The sequence below is a fragment of the Balaenoptera ricei genome, chromosome 16, assembly GCF_028023285.1.
Source record: "Balaenoptera ricei isolate mBalRic1 chromosome 16, mBalRic1.hap2, whole genome shotgun sequence".
NCBI classification, from domain to species: domain Eukaryota; kingdom Metazoa; phylum Chordata; class Mammalia; order Artiodactyla; family Balaenopteridae; genus Balaenoptera; species Balaenoptera ricei.
In genome coordinates, this window is record NC_082654.1 from 121030327 (window position 1) to 121047046 (window position 16720).

At 33.4% G+C, this 16720-nt stretch overlaps 1 protein-coding gene across 6 annotated transcripts in view; it reads right to left on the reverse strand.

The window, feature by feature from the left end:
- Positions 1 to 16720, reverse strand: part of JMJD1C (jumonji domain containing 1C) — a 316251-nt gene that overhangs the window by 164507 nt on the left and 135024 nt on the right. The window lies entirely within an intron of this gene.

Consider the following 16720-nt stretch of genomic DNA (forward strand, 5'->3'; position numbering starts at 1 on the left):
TAATGTTTTTGTGTTGTCACATACTATATGTGAATGATGTTCAAGATACTATGCTCTAGTACCTTGGGGATAGAGATACCTCTAAGGGAATCTCTTGGGGAAAGAGAAATCAAAAATAAAAATAAAGCATCATCAATTCTTACCCTCAAAGTGCTCAAAGAAAAGTAGGGAAGGCAAGCACATATAGCAATGACTAGAATGCAAGGACTCACAGAAATGTTCAATGTACTTACAAAGAGGATTCTCTGATTGCAATCAATGGAATTCTTAAAATGAAGGCGGTATATGAGTTACTCTGGATTTGTAGGGATTTAATAAGCAGAAATAGGTGAAAAGACTTTATAGGTAAGGAAAAAGCATGAACAAAAGAACAGAGACGTTAAACTGTATGGTATTTTTTGGAAGTGCTAAGCACAAGCAGTTAGATATAGAGAGAATATAGCATTGTGGGAGGTATGAGGGAAGGGTAATAAATTTAATAACATCCTAAATTCACTGAAAGAATAATTCACAGATTTCAGGCAGTAAGAATTGATGGTAAGTAAACAGTCTCTAAATAAACATACTATTTAGAAATTTAGGGTTTTAAAAACCCTTAATGTTATAAGCAACCCAGCTTATAACTAAAGAGGAAAGTACTTACTATTTCTACATCCTAAGCATCCCGTAATGTCATAAAAATTTCTACCTATAAAATTATGCAAAAGGAATAAAAATATTTTTACTTATTATTTATCTGAAAAGATCTCCCCACTTGTTTCAATGCTATTTCACAAATGAACACTTAAATCTTTCCTGTAACTTTGAAAAGTGCATACTAAGTGCTTTCTTATGTTTCTTTTTCATGTATTTTAAAAACCTTACTATTAACTTGAAAGTCATTCTACCATTTTACTTATGATTAATAAATATATCAACAATTGTTTAAAACAACTTTTTTCATTTTCAAAGTCATATAAGTTTAGCATAGAAGTAGTACCAACACATGACATGAATTGAAGGGATCTATATGAGCAAACAATTTTAAAACTCATGACCAATTACAATCTACATGTGAATAATTTGGAAACATGGATTAAATTAGTACAACACTAACTTTAGGTCTGCAATTCCTAGAAAACATTAATTTCACTTACTTCTAAATCGTCATATTAAAAAACAGGACCTGCATAGAGACTCTTACCCCGAGAGCATTTGCTGAATGGGGGCACACTTGAGCTGAAGTTTATAGAGATTTTGGGGAAACAGTAACAGAATGCAAAAGCCACAGTCTGCTCAAAGAGAGAAGGCTAGCAAGAGATTCACCCGCAGTTACCTGGAACCACAAAGGGCTAACAAATCACACCTTGAGATAAGAGTAAACCTACCCAATTCTTTCCACTTTCTTGGGTCTGCAAAGAAAGCTGGGTTGGTATTGAGCAAATACAATTTTTAAAATTTCCTTTGAAGTTGTAACCACAAATCAGCCCTCACATGGATTCATTCACATTACCTTAGTAATACAAAAAACTTTAAGCTTTGAATTTAAAGTGATCTAAGACCATCATGATGGTGTCACCCCAGATATATGGCAGACTGAATAGCGAATCCTCTCTGGAGAAATCTACCTTCATTCTAGACTTAACAATATTGTCACAAAAATCCCCCAACCATCTTTGCCTGGAAAGGGGGAGTGGAGAGTTAAAAATTAACTAAACACAAGGTAGCATGGCTGAGAACCAGCAGAGACAGCAAAACAGGAAAAACTTTAAGACGTGAGAATTAACAGACACAGGTTAACAGAATAAATACAAGTAATGTATGTTTAAAGAAATAAAAGACAACTTTAGAAATATGTATAGAAAACAGAATTTTTAATTTTTTTATAAAAAGGGCAAGCAGAATTGGAAAAGAATCAAAAAAACTTCTAGGGTATAAGAAAATAGATTCGTTGAAAATTTTTGAAAAAGCAATGAATGAATAAAAGCTTATTAAATACCACTGAAAAGAGTAAGTAAACTAGAAGACAGGTCAGAGGAAATACAGCACAGAGACAAAGCAATAAAACAGTCAAAAATAAAGAGGAGAGTGTGATGAATTTTAAGTCTAATTCAGTGTTTCACTAACGAAGGAGAGGGATTGCAATGCTGAACAAAAACAAGCACGGTCCTGCCTCCATGGGGTATACAATCTACCAGCAGGCTGACATTCATCAAATAATCACATAAAATATGCAAAATTATAACTGTGATAAATGAAATTAGGAAAATTTACTAAGTACTTTCCTCAATTTAAACCATGAGTTTAGAGAGGCCTTCCACGAAGAAATGAAGTAATATTTGAGGTATAAATTAACTGGGAAAGTGTTCTAAGCTGAGAGAACAGAATGTGCCAAGGCAGGAGAAAATATGGTATTTTTTAAGAATTCAAAGAAAATTACAGGGATGGGCTATGAAGAACAATGGGGCAACAGGGGGTGGGGATGTGTGGGTGGTTCATACGGCTAGAAGGGCAAGATCATGCAAAGTCTTATAAATGGATGTTTGGTCTTTTTCTTAAGATGAGAAGACACTGAAGGGTTCTAAGCAAAGCAGGTGAAAATTAGATTTTCATTTGGAAAATGTATTCATAATAACCGACTGACACTTTTTGAGAACCAAAACATTCGGAAGTCTTTTTAAAACCATTACCAAATTATCATTTTTATAGTAATCAGGCACTTAACTGTAAACATAAGTACAAGTTAGCCACAACTACAATAAATGATTTAAAGAAGGTCATTATGAATTTACTGTCCCATCAACGAACCTCCCTCATATTACTAAGTGAGAGATAAGAGAAAGGTGGTCACCGGATGTCTTTTTTTCTGTAACGCCAATGAAATTTTACATGTTTAATTTCCTTGACCTCAAACTGTTCATGTTTTTTCATTGTTTTGACATCTTTTCTCTAATTTTTAAATTTCTAATTGTATTATATTATTTACTGTGTCCAACTAGCTGGATCCTCCTTATATTAACCATTTCTTTATTTTAACCATTTTTTCATTTTTATATCATTTTTTAGATCTCTGAAACTAATGATGTTATGTTTTTATTTTATTTATTACAATTGAGATGAACATGCTAAACAGGGACTTTTATATGAACTTGTATATTTTTTTACTTTCTTCTATTTCTGAAAATAAGTTAGTTAACTTTTACATTTACTTTCTTTTACCTTTATTGTTCAGAGTATTTTCTATTTGAATTTTCAATTTCTTTAGTTTATTCTACAATTTTTATCATTTCCTAATCTTTTGGCTATTTGTGTTAATCAATAACCTTTATATTACTTTTTAAAAATTTAATCTACTTTAATTAAAATAAATGCCTAACAGCACTTTGTTGAGGAGAATGGAGACTTTGTTTAAAAAAAAAGTAAAAAGAAAGTGTTTCTCAAATTTCTCTCACATGTGTTATGACCTACTTTTTTTTTCTTTTTATTTTGCAATAATTACACCTTCACAGGACATTGCAAAAAAGTCACCTAGTTTCTTTTAACAGTAACATCTTATAGAACTATAGCATAATGTCAAAACCAGGAAACTGATACTGGTACAAACTACAAATCTCATTTCACCAGTTTTACATGCACTCATAGTTGTGTGTGTGCACGCAATCTATTCAATTTTATCCTATGTGCAAGATTCATGTAACCACCACCACAACCATTATACAGAACTGTTCCATTATCACAAGGATTCCTAATGCCTTCACACCATTTATAAAAACCCTGAAACAGAGGTTTTTTATTTACGTGAGAAATTTATTTACATAAGAAAGGGTATAAAGCTTCTCTTGAAAGAGAAAGATTCAGGCAGTTTTGTGGATGAACAAAGAAAGGTCAAAGGTTGAGCAGCAGGCAAAAAAATTTTTTGAGGGACAGTTGTATGAGAGTAGCTCTTGGTTTAAGAGAAACACACAAAGATTTTGTAGAAGTTTTGTTCTGTGCTCTGTGTTGTCTTCTCTAGGTACTTATTCAAAAAAGACACTGTTTGCTCACGTGCGTTAATTTTAGATAATATGTAATGATGAGAGGGGTACCAAGTCAGGAGTCAAGCAGATCCAGCTTTATTTGGACTACACAATGATGAAGTTTTAAGACAAGCTGATTTAAAGCTCCGTAACACCATAATTAAGCTGAAATAGCAGACTACATGCATCACTGTTTTTCCAAAATAAAATTCATCTGGTGTTCCAGAATTACTCAAATGTTCTTCAGATATGCTATATTTAAATGGACTCCTTGTACTCCAATGAGGAGAGGAAAAACTAAGCTTAAATAGCATTTATTTTAAATTTAAAATTATAACAGTATTAGGGTTACACAATCTATATATCAGTACATAGCACTGCTGCATCATAGTAAGAAAAGGACTGCAAATGACTTCATCCAAATCCGTATCTACCACCACTACATATATATGATTGACCACTACTTCATAGATTATAAAAGATAAACTTTGTCCGCAAACACACTATATGTAGGAATACTGGGTGGGGTGGGGAGAGAATACCAGAGATTTCCTGGCATTACTCAATTAAAAGTAGGAGACAGACATTCAAAATGATAAAAACATTTCTTAATCTGTATTTTTTTCACCGAAGAAGGTTAGCCCTCCTTTTCTTCACTGTGAAAGTGAATTATTTTGATACACCTTACCTTCAAATCCTCCTGAAGAATAGAAAAGATCTTGGAAATCATTCTTATATTCTTTGAAATCCCTAGGGGAGCCCCAAGATTAGCACAATTATCTTCGGGTTTACCCAGTTTACAAGATGCTACAATGATTTGCCTATCTTTCATGGTTCACATATCCATTTCAACTTTACAACCTTAAGATATCAAAATCACGTTTAATTCATAAAGCAGTACATGCATAGTAAGTTATCTATTTAGTTTTAAAACAAGACTTTTGCAGAATATTTGCATATTTACCGAGAAGGGAGGAAAAGTGGGGAATTCTAAAAGGACATATAACGATCTGTTAACTAGGGATACCTATGGGAAATACATGAAAGAGAATGAGAAAAGATTATCACTTTTAATCTTACATAATTATTTAAACTTTTCAATAGTTATTTCTTTCCTCAGTAACTTACTTAACTATACCATGTCTCAAGTTTGCCTATCTGTAAAACAGGGATAATAAAAATATCAGTCTCCAAGGGATGATACAAAAACACTGGGAAAAATGCCTGGAACTTGGTAAGCCCTCAAAAACCTAATGATGTTATATTACTTATATTATTACATGTAAGAAAACTTACATCATATTTTTTCAAATGGAAGTATAAATAAGCTTTACAACAGTATCAAGGGAGATCTGTATTTTTCATAGAACTCTTCACAGTTGCTTTTAAATAATTATGTGTCAGACAGCAAGGACCATACTTGTTGGATTTACAGTACTTACATAATGCTTAGCACATAATAAATGTTAAAAAATATTTACTGCATGAATGAAATTATCATGTGACATATATATAATGCTGCTGCATTTTAAGTTACTTGTAACCATTTATAAATTAAAACAAAAAAGTATTTATACAGTGAAAGAGAAGCTACTTTTGTAAAGAGGCAAGCATTTAAAACTCAACACCAAAGCAGAGTTTTTCCCCACAAGAACTGAAAATAATTTCTCAAATGAGAACACATGGTAGACAGGCAACCATATTTCTGGACAAGAAGAAAATGGAACCAACAATCTCTATATTTATTTTATATGGCTAGCTGCTTTTGGCTGCTATGAATTATAACAGCAACAAAACAAAAATCCCTAGCAATTCCAAGCATAACAAAAAAGACAAAGAGATATGGGAAATACTTATAATAGAAAGGTCAAATAATCAAGAAAAAGATTCCAAAATAATTTTAGGATATAAAGATTTTTAATAAATTATATCCAAAGAATAATTCACTGTGACCTATGATGAGGCTTTGAGCCATACATTATCACCTGTGAACTCCAAAGGAAGTGATAACTAAAGATATTAGTCTGACAGTCTGGGAGGGGCTAGAAACTAAAAGTCAGCCATGTGAACAGTTTGTGATCAAGCTCCAATAAAAACAAACAAAACCAAAGGCTTGACTTAGCTTTTCCTGTTTGACAATAATCTATGCATACTGTCATACATTGTAGCCAGGAAGAGATAACACTATCCATGACTCCACAAAAAGATGATGATCAGGAGCTCCACGTCTAGACTCCTATGGGAGTCTGTACCTTTTATTGATTTCAGTTTGTATCTTTTCTCTGTAACAAACTATGGGCTTGAGCATAACAGTTTTCAGTGAGTTCCATGAGTCCCTCCAGCAAATTAATTGAACTGAGGGTGGTTTTCAAAAGCCTTGAACTTGCAATGGCGTCAGAAGGGCTGTCTTGCAGAGACTGTTTGCTCAAACTGTACAATTGGCTGAGCTTAGTGAGTTGGTGTCAGAAGTGGGATTTGTGCAACAAATGCTAACCACCTCTACTATGTAGTTTGGGAAAAGAATGAGAGGATGGTGGAGGACAAACCTTTTGACTCCCAGGTGGCCCTTTGACCACCCATGGTTTGGAACTGTAGCTGTATAATGATCAGTTAGCAGAGGTGAAAGTTACCAGTGAAATTTAGAAATGATGGATCCAACTCATAGAGATCTGGCTCACTGGATACATAAAGAAATGTAAAATTTTTTAAATGAGCTAACTATATTATCTCTTGATTCTTGTTATCTGTAACAGTTAAGAAGAAAGTCAGGGAGATACTGGGGCAGATCCTAACACCTGGCCAAGCTTAGGAAGAAAAAGATTTGCTAACTAGAATAAGGAGATTAGAGGGAGGTCTCTTCCAGGAGGAAGGCAAGGGATGGCAATCAGCCTATGAAAATAATGAGGTTTTAGTGAAATGGGTCAGGCAGACTCAACAAATAATGCTAGGCACCAGCACTGGGAAAGGACTTGTACTCTGACCCAAAAGGTCCTTTTCACAGGTTGAGGTCAAAATAGCCTTGGGAAAATGGCCCTCCATCTTAGCTGCTAAGGCTCAAGTAGCACACCCATGGGATTCCTACATACCTCTAAACCTATGGAAGTTTTTCTGGGGCACCTGTAATTTATACCAATGCACTATGACTGCCCTTGCCCCTATGACTAATCAAAATAAGACATATCCTATAAGATAGTTATAATATTAATATAATTAATATAATTCTCAATACTCCTTGTGTACTCCCTGTAGTAGAGAAGTGGGCCTTACTTCTTAACACCACACAATGGAAAACAGTCTTAGTACAAGCTTGTGAACTAAGACAGGGTGATTGACTTTGTTCTAAACTGACTTAGAATCCAGAAAAAAATGAGTAAGGGCCAATTGTTAACTAAGCCTGTCCATAATAATATCTGATATATGGGCAAGATTCAATTCCGTTAGGAGCATAGCAAATTCCTCTGCAATAATGACTGATCGTTCTTTAGTGAAACTGAACTGTCTCATGACCATACTACGATATGACAGAACACTATCACTGTAAGATTCAATTACCTTATGTAAGTCTTATAATAATACTGATAATTAACTGTATCAGAAAATTGAGCCTTCTCAGAATGTAATACTGATAGAAGAAGAATGGTCTGGGGAATAACTAGATTTAGCTAACCATCAGCTAATTTCTATACTAAATAGTTCTGTACAAGTTTATCATAAGGTACAAATAGTGGTAGATCATGAGGGAAAATAAATAATAAGTTACTACAAGAATATGAAAACGTATGTAATGGCTTTATAAATCAGATTAGCAGTTTCTTTAAATCTATCCCTACTCAACACTGGCACTTCCAAATGTAGAGTATGTTCATACTATTACTATTACTGTGACTGTCATATAAATGCTATACTAAATTCAGATGTCTAGACAAATATGACTGTTTTGCTGTAAGACAGCATAGGCTAAAGGCTATGGGGGTGGCCTGTCTAGTGAAGAAGCAACCCTACCTACCCAAAGAGAGGTCTGGTCTGGATTTCAGCTACTGGGAGGTGATCTTTAGGCCCCTGTGATAAGAGTGTCTTTGTTTGCTTCAGGGCTTTGGCCACTGGACTGTCCAACAATTAATTTATGATGGGGACTTTAGATATTTCAATATCAGTTTCAACTTCTAGAGTAAGTGATAACTAAAGGTATTAGTCTGATCTCCAGAAAGAAATAGAGACTACAGCTCAGATATGCAGACAGTATGTGCTTGAGCTCCAATGAAAACTATGGCCAGCAAAGGCTCGAGGGAGCTTCTCTGGTTGGCAATACTCTGCAACTGTCACACTTTGTGGCCAGAAGGAGATAATGCTGTCTATGAATTTCATGGTCCATGTGTAGACCCTCCTGTACTTTGTGCCCTAGGCATCTCTTCCCTTGGTTGATTTTAATTTGCATCCTGGCTCTGCAATAAATCACAGGCACAAGTATCACAGTTTTCAGTGAGCTTTATGAGTCCTTGTAGTGAATTATCAAACTGAAGAATAGGTCTGGGAAACCCTCAAACTTGTAAGAGAGGCAGTCTTGCGGGATTACACCTAAAAACTGTACAGTTGGTTAAACTCATTGCTGTGCTATACAAAAGTTTTTTTTTTTTTAATTTAATTTTTAACTGAAGTAGAGTTGATTTACAATGTTGTGCCAATCTCTGCTGTGCAGCAAACTGACTCAGTTATATACATATAGACATTCTTTTTTCTTTTTAATATTCTTTTCCATTATGGTTTATCACAGGACATTGAATATAGTTCCCTGTTACACAGTAGGACCTTGCTGTTCTGAGGTTTTTATTTACATATTTTGTTGCTTAACCTTTACAACTCTACATGGTAGGTACTACTATTATGAAGACAGTGAGACATAGGGAGAATAAATGATTTAATTTCATCCAGATATTAAGAGCAAAGGGCAGAGTAGAGATTTGAACCAGGAAATCCAACATCAAGGCTTATGTTCTTAATATATTACATTGCCTTCCTAGATGACTGCTAGGTTTCTGTTGTCTTTTTCAGCAATTACATTCTCTGAATCTATGACTAGAAGATCTCTAAGGTCATATCATGCCATGTAAATCTATGAGTAAACAGTAATTCAGACTGAATTAAAAACAAATCTTAAATAATCTTTATTATATTTTACTTGGTCATTGTTTCAATTGTCACTTTTATTAGAAAGTCTTAATTCTTTGTACTATTAAGAATAGATATTAAAAATGCTGTATTAACATAAAAAGCATATGTCAAAGTATATCAACAGTAGCCTAAAACAAACTAAACTAATTCATTTGAAGAAAACTATTTCCAAAATAAAAACTGCAAGACAAACTAATTACATCAGAATTTCCAATATCTTGGGAAATAATAGTTGTTTTTATTGACAAGACAAATTATAATCAGGCATATGCCTTCCATTCTAAAAGAATAATTTTAATTACTTTATAATACTTTCTAAGTACAGAATTTTAACACCACTATAATCAAGATTTGTTTTTTACTTAAATTTTATTTGTCCATGTTTCTCTAAAGTATTCATAATTACAATGTTTAAAGCTGCATAATCTCTCAGAAAATTAACACCATTCACAGATTTTCAGACATCAAAGTTGTTTCTTTTTTTCTTCTTTAGTAGGACTTAATGAACAACTTCCTGCATGTAACATTATACCTTTAATTTTTCTATCTGCAGGACTATCTGGCTCATATTAGGTATCTGATAAACATTGGCTGAACTGACTATAATTCTTACTTTTTTAAGAATTATTTTATAAGGATAATTTCCTAAGAGTAGAATTAATGAATCAAAGAGTAGAAACTTCTTTATGGTCCTTACAAAATAATACTTTCCCCCCAAATAATGTCATTTTATGACCCACAAGAAATGAAAGACATGCTCATTCACTGGAATCCTTTCTAGTATTAGACTTTGTTATTTAAAAAAATCTAATACTTTACTATATATAATTTGATCTCTTAAAGTGCTTTACCTTCCTGAGAAATAATAATCCTGAAGGTTTATTATCTTTACTACCATTTCATTATTTACTGAAGTACAAAGAACTGTAAAACTTAAATTCTAATTCTGAAAACTCAACTATCGATATGTAAAAACTTTCTAAATGAATTTATGTGAAAGCTCATTTCATAGCTGGAATGTGGCATATCTTCACATTTCAGTAAAATTTGGTTGAAGTCATAATCTAACCAAGTTTGGAAATATAAGAGACATAAATGTAAGTCTGTCCCAAAGAGAGGTGAATTCTGTTCTACTTTGAGAAGGTTTCTTTCAGAACAGAGAGCAACTAAAAAGTATTTTCACTAGGCAAAAAGCCTAAAGGAAACATATTGATGAAGGCTCACATGCTTATGATCTGATCGCAATTCCTGGTCAAACCAGAATAACTTATCTAGCAAAGGAAAAGTTGCATTGGGAAGAAGGAGAAGTCAGAGCTTCCTAAAACTCATTCCAGAAATTCAGATAAATTACTGTAGATTGGCATATTTAGTTGACAATGAAGATATAAGTTCATTTCCCCCCATGACAACTTAAGGAATCACATTTGTATTTGATTAGAAAGAGGGCATCTATTATAAACATTTTTATTGTTTGTTTTTGACTACTTGCCATGTAAAATTGGTAACTTAACAAACACATTTTTACCACAACTGGCTGATGATGCTCTCTTGTCCTTTGATCTTAGCATAAAGTAATAGCCAGGAAACTTGCTGTAACTCCCAGTGGGGTTCTTTTTCACTAGCTGGGATAGAGTAAATCTATCACTTTAAAATAAGCATTTCCTCACTGTCTAAGATGGGTAAGGCACTGTGCTAGAGTCCTAGGATGATACAGAGGTGACTAAGACATGATCCTGTCCTCAAAGAACTTACAATCTAGTAGAGAAAGACAGACATGTGAACAAATAGGTATAATACAAAGCAGAATGTACTAGTTGTTAAAATAAAGGTACAAAAACAATGTTCTACAGGAGCACAAGATGGTAAAATTAATTCTGGATGGGGTGACCTGGAAGGCTGGGTCAGCAGAAAAGTAGTAGAAAACTCAGCCCCTTAGAAAATGCAGCAGTGTTACAGCCCAGCTGGGTTAGGGTCGAAGCCCCACTCCCCACAGAAGGTTTTCCTAAAGGAGATGGAGCCAGGGCCCTAACCCAGTTAGGTAGGCGATTCGTTGATTTCAATTATGAATGCAACACTTTCTTTCCCTGGTGCAGATAAATGTGATTTCATGAGTATTTTGCTTCATTAAAAAATAAAATTTAACAACATATTAAGTAACTTACATAAAAATGTAAGTTACCTTGGCCTCCATCATCAAAATGGCCTCAGGTGGTACCATGATCCTACAGGACCAAGCCAAAAAAAAAAAGAAGACACCACTTCAGCATGTTACATATGTGGTGCTCCAATACATGTTCTGCTATTGATATCCTGGGAAGAAAGATGAGGAGACAATTCCAGAGAAGTAACCTGGGTATTATACTATCCCATATTTTATTGAAGTTTTATTTATTTTTAAACTTTTAAAGTAAACTTTAGAATAGGTTAAAGAGATAAAAGGATTTTTTTTGTCCTGTCATGATTCCAAAAACCAGCAGGTATATTGTTGGTTTCCACTGATTTCTTAGAATAAGAAGGAGACTAGATAATATAACCAACATGTAATATTTAACAGGTACCACACAAGGTGTGAAACAACTGGAAAGAAGATAATACAAACATATGTTTAAGTACAAAGGAACAGGAAAGCAACTATCAGGTGCACAGAATTACAAACATTTAATTCTCTACAAAAATCTGTAGAGAATTAAAAACAAGACTAACTTTCTACTGTGTTTCAGCCTATTACTACCTCATATGTATCCCTAAATAACTCAAATTTGTATGTATAGTATTTCATTATGCTATATGAATTTAAAAATTCTGAGTTTCATAACTGCTGCTTGTAGATTTCCTTAAATAAGCCTCATTTTAGTGAACAGATAAACAATAGACTCTTAGTCACATGTATTATACATAAATGAATGTTTGCCAAGTCTTACGAAAGTTAAAATGATTATTTTCTAGAGTATATCATACATTCTGATTTCAATCGTTTGTTCTATTAATTTTTACAACCCCCTGAAACAAAGAAAGAAAGGAAACAGGAAGAAAGGAAGACACTTCCTGACTATCTGAATTAAGGAAGATATCACATTAGACAGACTTTCTTTAAATATAAACATACAATTCAAATAGACTTTCTCTCATAAAACTAGCTGAGCAAACCATGAAACAAATATGACAAAGAGTTACAGTATCTGTAATAATATTTTAAAAGTTCATAATATTAGAAAAACACAAAACCCTAATAAGTAATTGAAAAAACAGTTCACAAAAATACAAGTTCCTAATAAATATGAGAAAGTACTCATCCCATTAAAGAAATGCAAATTAAAACAATAAAATAGTATTTTAAAATATCAATTTAGCAGATATAAAAATAATAACATTCAATTCTGCACTTCTTAAACCTCTCAAACTGTAAAAATCCTCCTTTTCCAATGTTTGGGTTTTAAAAGATGTTCTGAAAATAAGTAATCAATGCTTACAGGCAGGGTGGGGGGCAGCTGGGGGGTTAGGGTCAGGGTGAGATGAAAACACTCATACACTGGGGACAAGAGTAATAAGTACAACTTTCAAATAATTTGTGGAGTATTAGGATATTTTTAGATTTTTCTTGTTTTCAAGTTCATACCCTTGTGATTCTACTACCATGAATCTAAGTTTTAAAAATAATCGGATTCAGAAAAAGATTTACATATTTATAATAATGATATTTATTACAGCTATTTATAATCACAAAAAATTAGAAACAACTACAATACCAAACATTAGGGAAATGGATCATTATAGGATCAAATATTATGCAGCCAATAAAACTTGAGGACAAATGTATAGGATAAAACATTAAGTAAAAAAAAAAACCAGGATCTACAATTTTAATGCAGGTTCAGCTAAAACTATGATTAAAAGAAAGCACAGGGGCTTCCCTGGTGGCGCACTGGTTGAGAGTCTGCCTGCCAGTGCAGGGGACGCGGGTTCGTGCCCTGATCTGGGAAGATCCGACATGCCGCAGAGTGGCTGGGCCCATGAGCCACGATTGCTGAGCCTGTGCATCTGGAGCCTGTGCTCCGCAACAAGAGAGGCCGCGATGGTGAGAGGCCCGCGCACAGCGATGAAGAGTGGCCCCCGCTTGCTGCAACTGGAGAAGGCCCTTGTACAGAGGCGAGGACCCAGCACAGCCATAAATAAATAAATAAATAAATAAATAAATTTTAAAAAATAATCTGTTAAAAAAAAAAAAAAAAAGAGTATAAACCCCAAATGCCAGTCCCCTCCCCATCCCTCCTTGCCTGATCCTCCTAACCTAAGTGATTCCTCCTGCCTCTAAACTTGCATAGCCCCTAGTGCTGCTGTAGGTTTCCACCACCTGTTATTAAAAAAAAAAAAAAAAAAGAAAGCACAGATTTTGTATCCTGCTGCTTTTCTGAATTCCCTTATTAGCTTGTGTGTGTGTGTGTGTGTGTGTGTGACCACACAAGGTCATACCACCTGCAAACAAATAATTTTACTACTTCTTTTTCAATTTAGATGCCTTTTTTTCCCCCTTGTCTAAGTGTCATCCTTCTCTTCCGGAAAAGCTTCCAGTTTTTTCACAATTGAGTAGGATGTTAGCTAAGCAGAAGGATATAAAATCAGCACATGGAAGTCAACTGCATTTCTATACTATAATAATGAACAATCTGAAAATAAAATTAACAATACAATTCCATACACAATAGCACAGAAAAGAATTAATTACCTAGGAATTAACCACAGAGGTGAAACACTGGTACACTGGAAACTATAAAACATTGCTAACAAAATTTAAAAGAGACATAAATAAACGGAAAGATATGTGTTCATGGACTGGAAGGCTTACTATTGTTAAGAGATCAATACTATCCAAAGTGATCTATACATTCAATGCAATTCCTATAGAAATCCCCATGTTTCTTGCAAAAATAGAAAGATCCATCCTGAAACTCATATGGAATCTCAAGGGACACCAAACAGCCAAAACGATCTTGAAAATAAAAAAAGTTGAGGGACTTATACTTCCTGATTTCAAAACTTCCTACAAAGCTTCAGAAATCAAAACAGTGTGGTACTGGCATAAAGAGAGACATAGAGACCAACGGAACAGAATAAAGAGCCCAGAAATCAAATCTTACATATACGGTAAAAGAAGTTTTGACAATAGTGTCAAGAACATTCAGTGGAGAAAGGACAGTCTCATTAACAAATGGTGCTGGGAAACTGGATATTCACAACAGAGGAATGAAGTTGAGCATTATCTAATGCCCTATACAAAAATTAACTCAAGATGGATCAACAGCATACACGTAAGGCCTAAAACAATCAAACTCTCAGAAGAAAACATATGACAAAAACTTCATGACACTGGATTTGGCAGTGATTTCTTGTATATGACACTAAAGGCAAAGATAATAAAAGAAAAAATAGACAAATTTAACTTACTGAGAAATTTAAAATGTTATGCATGGAAAGACATTATCACCAAAGTAAAAAGACAACCCACAGAATGATAGAAAATGTTTTCCAGATCAAATCTGATAAGGGATTAATATCCAGAATACTACAGAGAACTCCTAAAACTCAACATAAAAACAAACAACCCAATTCAAAAATGGTCAAAGAATTTGAAGAATCATTTTTCCAGAGAAGATATACATTATACAGAGAAGATATACAAATGGCCAATAAGCACATGAAAAGATGTTCAACATCACTAATCATTAGGGAAATGCCAATCACAACAAGGAGACAGCACCTCATATCCAGTAGGATGACTATTATCAAAAAACTGAAAAAAAAAGCAACTGTTGGCTAGAATGTAAAATAGTATGGCTGCTCTGACAGTAACTGCAAAAAAATTAAGAGATAGAATTATCATATAATCCAGCAATTACACTTCTGAATATTTACCCCAAAGAAGTGGAAGCATGGTCTCAAAGAGATATATGTACCCCCAAGAGCACAGCAGTATTCTTCACAATAGCCAAGAGGTGGAAGCAACACAAGTGTACACCAACAGACAAACGACTGAACATGATGTGGTATGTACATACAATAATATAAAGGAAGGAAATTCTAACACAGGCTACAACATGGATGAACACTGCAGACATTGTGCTAAGTGAAATAAGCCAGTCACAAAAAGACAATACTGTATGATTCCACTTATATAGGTACAGAGTAGTCAAAATCATGGAGACAGAAAGTAAAATGGTGGCTGCTAGGGGCTGGGAAAAGGGGGGAATGGGGAGTTGATGTTTAATTGGTACAGAGTTTCAGTTCTATAAGATGGAATAATTTCTGTAGACTGTACAACAATGTGAATGTACTTAATGCCACTAAACTTCACACTTAAACATAAGTAAAATGGAAAATTCTATGTTAAGCACATTGCACCACAATTCAAAAAAATTATTTAACTCTGTGCTTGAAAAAAAAAGGCAGAGAAATATATTTTATAAGAAAGTATGTCAAAGAATTAAGTTAGATATTCCTTGGAAGCCAAAACAGAATGATTATGATTTTCTAGTTTATACCATTTAGCACTTTCCAAGTTTTTAATAATATGTACTTGCTTTTATATATATAAAAAAAGTTGAATTTTAAAAAGAAGTTTGGTGCTTATTCAAGTAGTTTTGTGAGGTTAAAAGATTTTCAACAGAAACAAATTTCTAAAATTATGATAAAAATTATTAAACAGTATTTCCTAATAGAAATTTTCTCCAAAATCAGTAATTTACAAATATACATTAGGAATTCACCTTGATTTTAACTCTCTCTAATAAAGGGCAAAGATTTTTCTAAAGTTCTGTTTATTCTTTAACTATGATACTAAGGCATACTTTTTGGTATTATTGATATTACTGCTTCCTGCTTTTGAGACTTTTCATACAAAATTCACATATATGTGATAATTACAGATTTTTTCCAATTTTTGAGTTAAGGTTTATAGAATCAAAAAGCATGCTAGTCATGGTTTTAATAACAATCCAACATATACATTCAACAAATATTTTTTTAAAAATCTATCATGGATAAAATTATCTTCTTTATTTTCCTAGAGTATTCAAACTATCCTATCAAAACTATAACTCATAAGTATCACCTTTCATCTTTCCATATTATATTTTCTTTTTAAAACGCCATTAATTCATTTCATCATCTCTCTCCTTCCCTCTCTGTCTTTGCTTTTTAACCACTTAACTCCTCAGACTTTTAAAGGGTTAACTAACTAAAAGAGAAAATTTATAAGCACTACAATTATCAGCAAGTAAAACTATCCTTGTAAGTAGTTAATTTATGTTGAAAAAATCTGAAATACCTACCCTGATAATATATATACCAAATACCTGAAATAACGTTTCAATGGCTTTAACATATTTCTTTGATATTAATGTAAGAAAATTATTTCATTCAAACAAACTGAATAAATATTAAATGCCGAATACCCTGCCAGGAAACAGGGATAACAATGGTTAAAGAGGTGTGGCTTTTTTCCCACAGAATTAATGATACTGTTTAGTTAGTACGTTTCTTTTATAAAACTCTGCAAACTA